The sequence below is a fragment of the Piliocolobus tephrosceles genome, chromosome 2 (assembly GCF_002776525.5).
Source record: "Piliocolobus tephrosceles isolate RC106 chromosome 2, ASM277652v3, whole genome shotgun sequence".
NCBI classification, from domain to species: domain Eukaryota; kingdom Metazoa; phylum Chordata; class Mammalia; order Primates; family Cercopithecidae; genus Piliocolobus; species Piliocolobus tephrosceles.
The window spans coordinates 163779036-163790773 of NC_045435.1; the positions used below are offsets into that span (position 1 = coordinate 163779036).

The following is an 11738-nucleotide window of genomic DNA, read 5'->3' on the forward strand; positions in this document are numbered from 1 at the left end:
GAGTATCTGCAGAAGGTGATTCCAATTTATTACATACCGCCAAACTAGATCCCATCAATCTTGAGCAGTGGGGGTAGGGAGGTGGTATTGAAGATGACATGAAATTTGGTGTTTGAGTAGATGAGATTTAATTTTCAGAAAACATTTCACTCATAAAACGGATATCAACCCGGTGTCAGCACTGACCTCCTGATGTCAATGTCATCATGCAAGCGTAGCTAAAATAAGCCTCAAAGTAAAACAAAGAAACATTGCATCTCAGCACAATACGATTTCTTCTCTTACAGTATGTACTATCTATAGCCTTTTGGTATTCCTATTAATGGCTTGTTACTTTAAAATTTAGCCTTTGGAGGGGGAGGGAGAAGAAAAATCATTTTGCATTTTCTATGTTCTGAACGCATACAGTATGCTGCTCTAAGTCTTCGTATTATTTAGGTCAGTATCCTAAGGATAGCTTTTATCGTTCATGATGGTCAGCTATACAGCCAGAGGAATTCAGCATCAATTTATTTTTCTGTTCTGATTTTATTCTGCTTCCAAGTTTTAAAAAATCCATTCATATTTTAATAAAATTCTGAGGCGGTATCTGCCGCTCTGTACTGCAGATCCATTTAGCAGGATACATTTACACTGCTCGTGGTTAAAGGTTATAGCACGGATACAGACAGCTGATCATGCATTCTTCTACAAGCCTGCCGGCACCATTTAGGGTTTTGAAAAATAATCTAGAAATGCTATACCCTTTATCAAAATTATTCTTTACTTTGCAAGAGCTTAACAGTTTTGGTTTTTTCTTAGCAATTCTATAAAATTAACAATCTATAAAATGCATCCCGGACCAGATACATACTGTATTGAAAGCTTTCTTCAAGAAGAGAATATGAGAGTGTTCTTTCCAGCTTATTTTCTTCCTTAGCAAAAGGATTGTTTGATTCTCAGAAGCAGAAGGACACATTCATTGTGGAGCAGCTCTGCTTAAGTGTATGAAATGCCTTCTGTCTGGTTGCAGAATTTGGAGTTTGCTAAACAGTGTTTAGTGATTGGGCTCATCTTGCATCACCAGTTGATGACATTTTTCTTTGTTCCCTCCTACCCAGTTGAACCAAGACTCTGAGGCTGATATGCAATGTCACTTACAACATTAATCAGATACTGCATTTAAGGTGAGCTGTCCCTTGCCTCCTCCTTCCCCAGTGCTCGTGTGCTGCATGCAGTACGTATCTTGCTTCTGCGAGCCTAAGATGGCAGGCAGGATTAGTCGTGCTTGTGCTGTGTGTGCATGCTGTGTCTAGAATTCATTACACGTTGCCTAGTATTTCAGATGTGAGTATGTAAATGCTCTGTATGCCATATCATCTGGTAGCGAAGACTTGTTTTTGCCTCATTACAGCCTTAGATATTTCAACATCACCTTTCATTTCCGATTCATTTGCTTCTGGATGTTTGCTTTTCATCACATTCAAAATATGATTTTACCTTTTTTTTTTTTTTAACAAAACCAAAACCCCCCACAAACCCTAAAAACAAAAACAACAACAACAAAACTCTGCTACCAGATGGTGTCTCTCCTTTCTTCGTGCATTTGCTGTCTTTTAAATAATGTATGTTGTATTGTTAATTAATGTGAATATCAAATTAAACACTTGAAACTTACATGTTTATTATGCAGGTAGGAGGCAAGGTGGATTCTATTTTTAACTCTTATGCACTCCATCATGTGCAAGCAACTTGGGTTCTCAAATTTGTATTTTCAATGCTGGTATCAGTGGTTTGATTTTCAGCAAATGTGACAGTGGCCTTTGCAGTGGTCAGCTCCGAGCTTTGAACTCTCAGAGGAGGAAGGGGAAAAATATTCAACACACCACCTCCTTGGTTGCAGTCTTAGAGAAACCTTGGATGAGAAACTTCTTTTTTCAATCCTGTTTTCCTGTTGATAAATTCAGTTCTGTGATCACAGTTCATTCAAGCTGTTCTGCGTATGATTTTTGTGTGTATGTGACAATTGCATCTAAAACTTGTGAGCAAGAAGACAGAGAAATCAGTTGGTCTCCATCGCTTTACATAAAAATGGCTGAGTGTCTTGTCATGCTAGCACTGCATTAAGTGATGCATACAGGTAGGTTGAAATTTGCATGTTTTTATAGTTTCTTTTTAGCCATGCAGCAAGAACATTAGATGCATTAGAATGTGACTTTTAAAAAACCAAAAATTAAATAAGACAGTTGTAATCTTTTGGGGGAGGGTTTTTAATTGGATAGCCTCTGCTATTCAGATAGTATATAAATGTATAGCTTTTACAAACTTACTAAATGATTCTGCCATAAAAGGGAGATTATTTTTTTAAAAAATCATGTGTATGATAGGTGTGGTGCCATTAGACAACAAAAGAATTTTTTGAAAAGAGTGATGATTCAGCTCCATTTCAGCTTGAAACTAAAAATAAATGGGTTTCTGGAGATGATTTCAAAGAGCGTAAACAAGCTTAATAAGAAACATTAAAAATATTTAAATTTTAAGAAGCGGTCTTTAAACGTGTTATATGAAAGATGAAAATAAAAACTAACATGCTTCCAAAATTAATTTTAGGTAATATACAAGAATATATTATATGATGTATATAATTTGGGGAGATGAGGAGTTACAATTTTCAAAGAGGGAAATATTAAATATAGATGGCCTTCTTAACAGAAATAGAGCTTCACTAAATGAAACCGAGCCCCTAGAATGGTTCATTGCAGACCATATAGCTGTGGTTCTGGCACTTTTCAAAATAATTTCATGAGCTCTTTCTTTTGAGCTTAACTTCTCAAATATATTTTAGTTTCAAATTTAACACTGGGCCAGAACCTGTTTCCTTGGTAACCAAATCGTATTTCAACATGCAATAACAGATATGCAAAAGAATGTCTTTAAAAAGGAAACAAATGTTTAATGAAAAATTTACAGTTCTTTTTCCTCTCATATAGAATCTGAACTGGTTTCAGATGGTTTTAATGCGGTCTTCAAGCCTTAAAAATTAAGCCATGTTTCTAAACATATAGACAAAGCTTGCACAGTGACAGCTTTTCTCTCCCTCCTTTGTGCTCAGTACTTTCAAAATTAAGGTTTTCTTTGCAATATGCTCCAGAATGCAGGTCAAGGTTTGTGTACAGAGGTGTAGTTTCATTATCACAAGTTCACCAGCGCCACTGAAACAAAAGGTATTTCAGAAATTCTGAGAATCAGAAAATGCTTGTGCTCTTGCCTTCCCTGATCCCTCCATTGGTAACCTCAGTGCTCTCGGTAGAAAAGGACCCAAATCCAAGCCTACGCCTCCAATGACAAGTGCACCCTGAACCTTTGTGGAAATATCTCTATAGATGTGTTAGGAAGATGGTGCTAAACCTGAAACCTCCCCGAGGTTTGCTTCGATGTGAAGAACATTGAGATTCAAAACCATCTGTGTAAATGGTTGCTTTATTCTAGCAGTTTATCTAATATTCTATTCCATAGCACTATCGTAGAATTGAATCTCTCTAATGGGCTGAAGGGTGGTGGTGGTTGTTGTCATGTTGTTTTGTGGCCAACTAAAATATTTTGCTTGGAGTCTTTCTCTGGTTCAATTATTTCAGAACGTGATTCATCTCATACTGATTTTGTTCTCCAGGCTTGCCATGAAATACCCTTCCTGCAACACCTTTTTTTTTTTTTTCTTTTTTTTTTGGCTGTTGGGAGCCATTTTCCTTCTTGTCTGTGACTTTAAATGACTAAGTATATTTTGAATATGGTATCAATCAGAAGATTGTAAACTGAAGGGAAATATCAGAAACCTGATTCAATATTGCCCATTTTTTTCATACCAACAGCATTAACAGTTGCAATAGGATCAAGCTAATTGTCATTCACTCTTGAGCAAATAATGAGCCAGGCATTTATAATTAAAACACTACTGCTAGTCAGAAAGCTTATAACTACAATGTCTTCTGTTTTGATAGGCCAGTACAAAGCAATCATTTTGCACCTATTTGAATCTTAATTACAAGATTAGATGGATGCAATGCAATTGTTTTACCATTAAAATGAATGCATGATAGATTTAACTGTATTTCTTCTTTGTAGAATGTCGATTCTTTTGTTTGTAACTCAAGCATGGTTGCGTCATCTTGTAAATTTTCATACTTAATGGGGTTTTTTTGTGGCATTATTCACTTATGTTGCTCTTAGTCTTGCCTAAAAGAATTTTAAACCCAATTCAAGGATCTAGAAAGCCAAATAAGATTGTTGGGAAGTGTACCGTATCATCGTCATTCTAATAAATAAATCAGTGAATAGAATAATAATTACTATATATTACTTCGTTGTGTTTCACCTGAATACTTTGCCTTCATATTTCACAGCAATCTTGATAAGGCACCAAGCTTTCCTAAACTTACCCATTTACAATTATTATTGAATTTCCAAGAGTAGCTGAAAATGCTTCTTGATGACTGTAGAGGATGGCATTTACCCCATCTCATTGTTTGAAAAGCTATCCTGAACCCATTTACACTTTTTGGCTCCAGTATTTTTACTGGGTAGGCCGGAGCAGGTGCGACAGGAAGACTGTGCAAACAATTGCACTGTTCTCACCAAAACAAAATGGGCAAATATGTGGTTTTCTGTTGGAATGATTTATAATATAAAATACTATAATATTTATAATCCTGTAATACCAAGATTGCATCTCTTGCCATAATACTAGAGTGGTATTGATCTACCTCATCCATTTCCATGGATCCCCCAGAGATGGACTGGTAATCAGACTATGACTTAGAGCCTCTTCACTGCTATGTGAGAAGAATCTAGAAAGAGATCTAGCACTTTCTCTTTAGTACTAAGTCATGCTAAGTCTTTGAGTTCCTGGTACCATGTGGTTCATTCTAATAGCTCCTTTCTAGGGGAAATGCTGTTCTTAACAGCTCTCTTGGTAAATAAACAGTCCACACATTTATTAAGCATCCATTATATGCCAGACATATTCCAGAGGCCGGGAGGGTGCTTGTGGGGAGGGGAATAAGCAAAAATATAGATGTAAATAAAGGCGGCGAGTGCACAGAGGAAAATTAAAAATTTTAAAATGAAAGTAGTCCAGGCACGGTGGCTCATGCCTGTAACCCCAACACTTTGGGAAGCCAAGACAGAAGGATTGCTTGAGACCAGGAGTTTGAGACCAGCCTGGGCAACATAGCAAGACCCCATCTCCACAAAAAATTTTTAAAATTAACTGGACATAGTGGCTGGTGTGTACCTGTAGTCCTAGCTATTCGGGAGGCTGAGGTAGGAGTATTACTTGAGCCCAGGAGTTCGAGGTTGCAGTGAGCTAGAATCATACTACTGCACTCCAGCCTGGGCAAAAAAGCAAGACTTTTTCTCTAAAAAAAAAAAATTTTTAATTAAAAATATAAAAAGTGAGGGTTATGTGGTTCTAGGGAGGAGAGCCACTTTAGAATGGTTGATCAGAGTGTTCTGAGGATGTGGCATTTAAGTGGAGATCTGTGTGCTGAGAAGAATCTAGTCAGGTGAAGATCTGACGTGGGGCATTACCAGGCAGAGGAGCGCTCATGCTCAGCCTTCAAACTTTCCTTTCCTTGTGTAAATGTTGCTGTCTCAGAGCCAGGTCTGACAGCTTCAAGGGCTGAGGCTTATTTAGGTAAGCTTCCCCTACAGTAAGAGGATGGCCCAGGTCCCTGTGACTGGTGTTAGCCAGTCCAACTCCCAGAGTCTGGTACTCATGGGGTCATTGCCTTTGACCCAATCACGACCCTGAAACTGCTTCAGAAGGTACAGTATGTTGCAGTGCTAGGTGGTGATGAAATTCTGGCACAGATTCAGTGTCAACCCAAGAAATTCACAGAAGAAAGACCTCTCAGAGTAGAGGAATTTCTGAGAATCCTCTTGCTTTATTTTTCATAAGAATTCCAGAATTTAAACCAATGGCAAAACATTGAGATAGTCATTGAATTTTTTTCAAAGGCAAAATGGTGGAAGGGTCTGTCTCATCTCATCTGGCCAGTAGATTGTCTTAGTCCTAAAATGCCTCCCACCAGAGTGAAGTTTTTTTCAAGTTTTGCTAAAATGCTTCAGCTCTGCACACATCTTTGCCTGTTGGTGGCTTTCTAAAGAACTAGTGAGGTTTTTTTTTTTTTCTCTATTAGAGCAAGTCATTCTTTAAAAAATTCTTCTTAAGAACCAGAACTCTTTCATGCTTTTCAGGTTAGTCTGTTGACAAAGGTCAGGGAACAAAGGGAGAAGTTTGCTATGCAAGTTAGAAACTATAAGGCTCTTTTGAGGCTTCTAAACATTTCAGAAGCACCTTCTAAGATTGATTCATTACTTAGCAGACTTTGCTTATCACAGTAGAGGTGGCCTGGCTGGCATGTTATACTTCATTTGGTTTTGAGAGGTCCTGAAACATTCCACTACATGAAGACAAGCTTGTTCAGTTCCTTTGTAGTAGAGTGGGGGAAGGAGACTGGTGGTAAAGGGGTTCTCTGCCCATTAGTGGGGAAGGGGACTGCAACAATTCAGTTTACTTCTTTGAGCATTTCTTGAGCATCTGCTATGTGCCAGACACTGCTATAAGCCAAGCAGAATGAAATATAACATGGTCCCCTATGAAACTGCAGTCCAGGTTTCCACACAAGGGTAGAGCATTGTAGGGACAAGCACAATTGTGTATCCTCCCCGTTCCAGGAAGAAATAAATGGCGTGCTGTTCTCTTAATGGCCTTTTATGCTATTCGCTGGAGGCCATCACTCAGTTTGAGGCATTTCAGCTGATGACAAGGACAGTTCTTCACTCGGACTTTGTGTCTTGACCTCACCACCTTCCCAAGATGTCTTGGCTCCTAATAAGCCACCGTATGTCTGGCTGCCCTTCTCCAAGCTGGTCTGCCTGCATTGCCAGGTGACCTCAATAACGGCTGCCACTTTTGCATTCATGAGCAGATGTTAAGTTGAGAAGCCCTCGAATGCAAAAATTTGAATTTGTGATGCAGGCAAGATGCTTTTGCTTTTTTACCTTCCCTGGCTGACAGTGGGGGGTCTCCATGCTGGCTGTTCTGCAGAAGGTTTTCTGGACAGCAGGTAAATCAGAGACCAGTTGCAAAATCAATTGTCTTTGTTAGGTGATCCCAGCATGCCACTGCCTTAGCCTAAATGTCTCATTGACCAGAAAATTGCTCTTTTGATCTCATAACTCATTTTGCATTTTTTCCCCCTTAATGTCCTCCTTGCTTCTGCAGCAATTCCTGCTCAGGGTTCAGGACTAGCACTTGTGTCTACACTCTCTCTGTTTGGCCTGTGGAGGGAGTTTGTTTTCTGGTGCTGTTTGGTTTGAAAAATGCCAGCGTAAATATTCTTTCTGTGCTCATGAAAGGCAGTGGAGGCTTTTATTACATGCTTTCTACAATAAAACAATCCTCTTCCTTACTCTGTGGTCATTGCTGCCAAATGGATATTTTGAAATTTCTTTTCCTTTTGCTTGCTAAAATCTCCCACCCTGTCTGAGGCCTTGCTCTAATTAAGGCCTAACAATCCTGCCGACCTTCCCCAGCGCTGAGCATGACGTAGGGTCCCTGCCCCGAGGGCCTTACAAGCCAGTGAAGCCAGAAAACAAAAGCCACCAGCTGAGAGTGTGGTTAAATCCCAGAAGGGCAGTGCCCTTGTCATTTTTTTTTTTTTTTTAGTTTATTTATTTATTTTTCCTTTTCTCTTGTTTCTTGAACTGAGGAAGGGAAGAGAGGAACCTGGAACAGGGAAAGGAAGGAACTACACCATAGAAAGATTCTCTGAAGTATTCAGGGTACTGGGGAAACAATGCTGAAGAGAATGGGGTGGTCATCTGGGAAGCAAAATGGGGAGCTGGCTGTAGATAGAGAGGGCAGCACGGGGCAGGGTGAGGATGCAGAAGGTAAGAAAGAGGGAACAAAGGAAGCAGTCAGGAGGCAGCTGGGGGACAAAAGGAGATGCCGCTCTGCTGCGCCATGGAGCTGGGGGAGCAAGGTACCAGGGAGAAAGTGGGAAGGGGTTGCGACTAGAAAAAGAAGGCTCAGGAGAGACCCTAAATGCAGGTTGCAGGCCTACTGCATACAGACTGGGTGCTGTGATGTACTCTCTGGCTTCGCTCACAATGTTGGCCTTGCTACTTAATTGCCCCATGTTGCCTATTGTGAAGCGCTTAGAGATTGATGTCCTTAAAGGTGATTTACTGCAGGGTCATATGAACTTTCCATTTTTTTTTCTTTTTTTTTTTTTTTTTTGAAATGGAGTCTCGCTTTGTCGCCCAGGCTAGAGTGCAGTGACGCAATCTCGGCTCACTGCAACCTCCACCTCCTGGGTTCAAGCGATTCTCCTGCCTCAGCCTCCTGAGTAGCTGGGACTATAGGCAAGCGCCACCATGCCCAGCTAATTTTTGTATTTTTTTTAGTAGAGACAGGGTTTCACCGTGTTGGCCAGGATGGTCTCCATCTCTTGACCTCGTGATCTGCATGCTTCGGCCTCCCAAATTGCTGGGATTACAGGCATGAGCCACTGCGCCCAGCCTGAACTTTCCATTTCTATCCCAAGTCTCCTATTCTACATGCTGAGGATGCCAGAGGGCCCCTTACCACAACTCCCCACCACCCCCTACCACAGTCCTCCCTGTCCCTGTACTAGATCTGAATTAAACATTAAATGAAATAAGCAGACTTTTTATTCATGTTGTGTGATCAGGTGCTTTTGGTCTTCTACGAAGCACAGACCGACGACCTACCCAAAATACCTGCTGTACACTGCAGATTTTGGAAATTCTTTTCCCCAAAGTCAGGTTGCCCACTGCAGACATGCTGCTTTGCTTTGGGAATCCCCAGGGCCTTCCTTTTCCTTCCTTCACCAGCCTATCCAGCCCCAGGTCTGAGGGCCTGTGGAGCCATCCTCAAAGGATATTCTGGTTGTTTAAATCGCTTGGTCTCCAGGAGACCACACCTGGCTGGCATACCAGCATGTAGCACTGCGTCATCCCTGTACTTCCTGCTAAGCTCTTATGGGAATCTGAACTACAAGTTTCAGTTGCCTTGTTGATTTTACTCTTTTTACTCTATCTTTGAGGTAACTGTGGCCCAGAGAAGATGGGACCTCTCAAGGTCTCTCGGGGAGTTAAGTGGTGGAATGAAACCATGCGTGACTCCTAGACCAGTGCTCTTTCTACTAAAGCTGCCTTGAGGTCACAGGGAAAGCCCAGTTCTAAACCAGGGGCTGACAAACTTTCTCTGTAAAGAATCAGACAACAAATACTTTAGGCTTTATGGCATGAAAAAAACAAATTTTCAATAAATTGAGTTTAAAGATCTACTTGGTTTTTATTAGCAATTCGTGAATCAGGCAACATGCTGTCTATAAGAAATAGGAAGGTACTCTGTTGGGCATGGCAGAACAGTTGGTTTTTATAAGGTAACTTAGGTAAAAAGCAGATTGGTTAACATCAGGTTACTGCAGGTAGTTTTCCTTATAAAGATTAAAGCAGAGGGGACTTCTTTATTATTCTGACTAAAAATGGCCTATTATCTCTCTCCTAATTTCTCAAGTCAGATAAACAACTTCATTTCAGTTTGGTGATGTGGAACTTTAGCGTGAGTGACTCCATTTTGGTTTGGTCTCTTGGGGCTTAGTGCAGGAGCCAGTCTAAATCAATGGCCTCCTATACATTTAATTTAACAGTGGGTCAAGGCAAAACTGAAGATAATTCATAGGTATTTGTATAACAATTGATAAAGCAAATTTTCATAAATTTTGTATTGATGAAATTCAAAGTACAACAATATGTAATATTAAGTATAGTAATAATGATAGATATACTATCATTCATAGATACAGAAATGAATGAATGTGACTGTGTCTCAAAACTTCACTTATAAACTCTGAAATCTGCATTTCATATAATTTTCACATCATGAAATACAGGCATACCTCAGATAGCACAGGTTCGGTTCCAGGTTACTTCAATAAAGCAAATGTTGCAATAAAGCAAGGTGCACAAACTTTTTAGTTTCCCGGTGCATGTAAAAGTTGTGTTTGCATTATACTGTAGTCTTTTAAGTGTGTAATACCATTATGTCTACAAAAAATGTTTATGCCTTAGTTTAAAAATAGTTTGTTGCTAAAATTTGCTACCAATATCTGAGCCTTCAGCAAGTCATAATCTTTCTGCAGTTGGAGGGTCTTGCCTGGATGTTGAAGGCTGCTGACTAAACAGTGTTGTGTTGGCCGGGCGCGGTGGCTCAAGCCTGTAATCCCAGCACTTTGGGAGGCCGAGACGGGTGGATCACGAGGTCAGGAGATCGAGACCATCCTGGCTAACACGGTGAAACCTCGTCTCTACTAAAAAATACAAAAAACTAGCCTGGCGAGGTGGCGGGCGCCTGTAGTCCCAGCTACTCGGGAGGCTGAGGCAGGAGAATGGCGTAAACCCGGGAGGTGGAGCTTGCAGTGAGCTGAGATCCGGCCACTGCACTCCCGCCTGGGCGACAGAGCAAGATACCGTCTCAAAAAAAACAAAAAAACAAAAAAACAAAAAAAAAACAGTGTTGTGTTGCTGAAGGTTGGGGTGGCAATTTCTTAAAATAAAACAACAGTGAAGTGTGCTGCATTTATTGACTCTCATAAAATATTTCTCTTTAGTATGTGGCACTGTTTGATAGCATTTGACCCACAGTAGAAATTTCTTTCAAAAGTAGAGTCAGTCTTCTCAAACTTTGTCCTTGCTTCATCAACTAAATTTATGTAGTATTATATATCTCCTTTGTTGTCATTTCAACAAAGTTCACAGTGTCTTCACCTGGAATAGATTCCACCTCAAGAAACCACTTTCTTTGCTCATCCATGAGAAGCAACTCCTCATCTGATCAAGTTTTGTAATAAGATTGCAGAAATTCAGTCCCATCTTTAGGCTCCACTTCTAGTTCTCTTGCTATTCCCACCACATCTGCAGTTACTTCCTCCACTGAAGTCTTGAATCTCTCAAAGTCATCCATGAGGGTTGGAACCAACTTCTTCCAAACTCCTGGTAATGTTGATATTTTGACTTCCTTCCATTAATCATGAATGTTCTTAATGGCATCTAGAATGGTGAATCCTTTCCCAAAGGTTTTCAATTTGCTTTGCCCAGATCCATCAGAGCAATCACTGTCTATTGCAGCTATAGCCTTATGAAATATATTTTTAATAAGACTTGAAAGTCAAAATTATTCTTTGATCAGGACTACAGAATGGATGTTGTGTTAGCAGGCATGAAAACAACATTCATCTCCTTGTATATGTCCATCACAGTTCTTGGATGACCAGGTATATTGTCAATGAGCAGTAATATTTTGAAAGAAATCTTTTTTCTGAGCAGTAGGTCTCAACAGTGGGCTTAAAATATTCACTAAACTAGATCTGCTGTCATCTAGTCATTGTTGTTCCATTAATAGAGTACAGGCAGAGTAGATTTAGCATCATTCTTAAAGGCCCTAAGATTTTCATAATGGTCAATGAGCACTGGCTTCAACTTAAAGTCACCAGCTGCATTAGCCCCTAACAAGAGAGTCAGCCTGTCCTTTGAAGTTTTGAAGCCAGGCACTGATTTCTCCTCTCTATTTATGAAAGTCCTAGGTGACATCTTCTTCCAGTGGAAGGCTATTTTGTCTGCTTTGCACCCCAAAGCAATTACAATAGTAACATCAAAGATCACTGATCACA

General features: G+C 40.1%; 1 protein-coding gene across 4 annotated transcripts in view; it reads left to right on the top strand.

The window, feature by feature from the left end:
* ZBTB38 (zinc finger and BTB domain containing 38) overlaps positions 1-11738 on the top strand; it is a 65725-nt gene that overhangs the window by 986 nt on the left and 53001 nt on the right. The window contains exons 1-2 of one of the 4 annotated variants that reach the window (XM_023192142.2): positions 271-286; positions 1101-1166. The gene's annotated coding sequence lies outside the window, so the exon portion shown is untranslated. Of the gene's footprint in view, positions 1-270; positions 287-674; positions 985-1100; positions 1167-1238; positions 2120-11738 lie in introns of those variants that run through there. The other 3 variants (XM_023192141.2, XM_023192139.2, XM_023192143.1) reach the window with 3 other exon arrangements.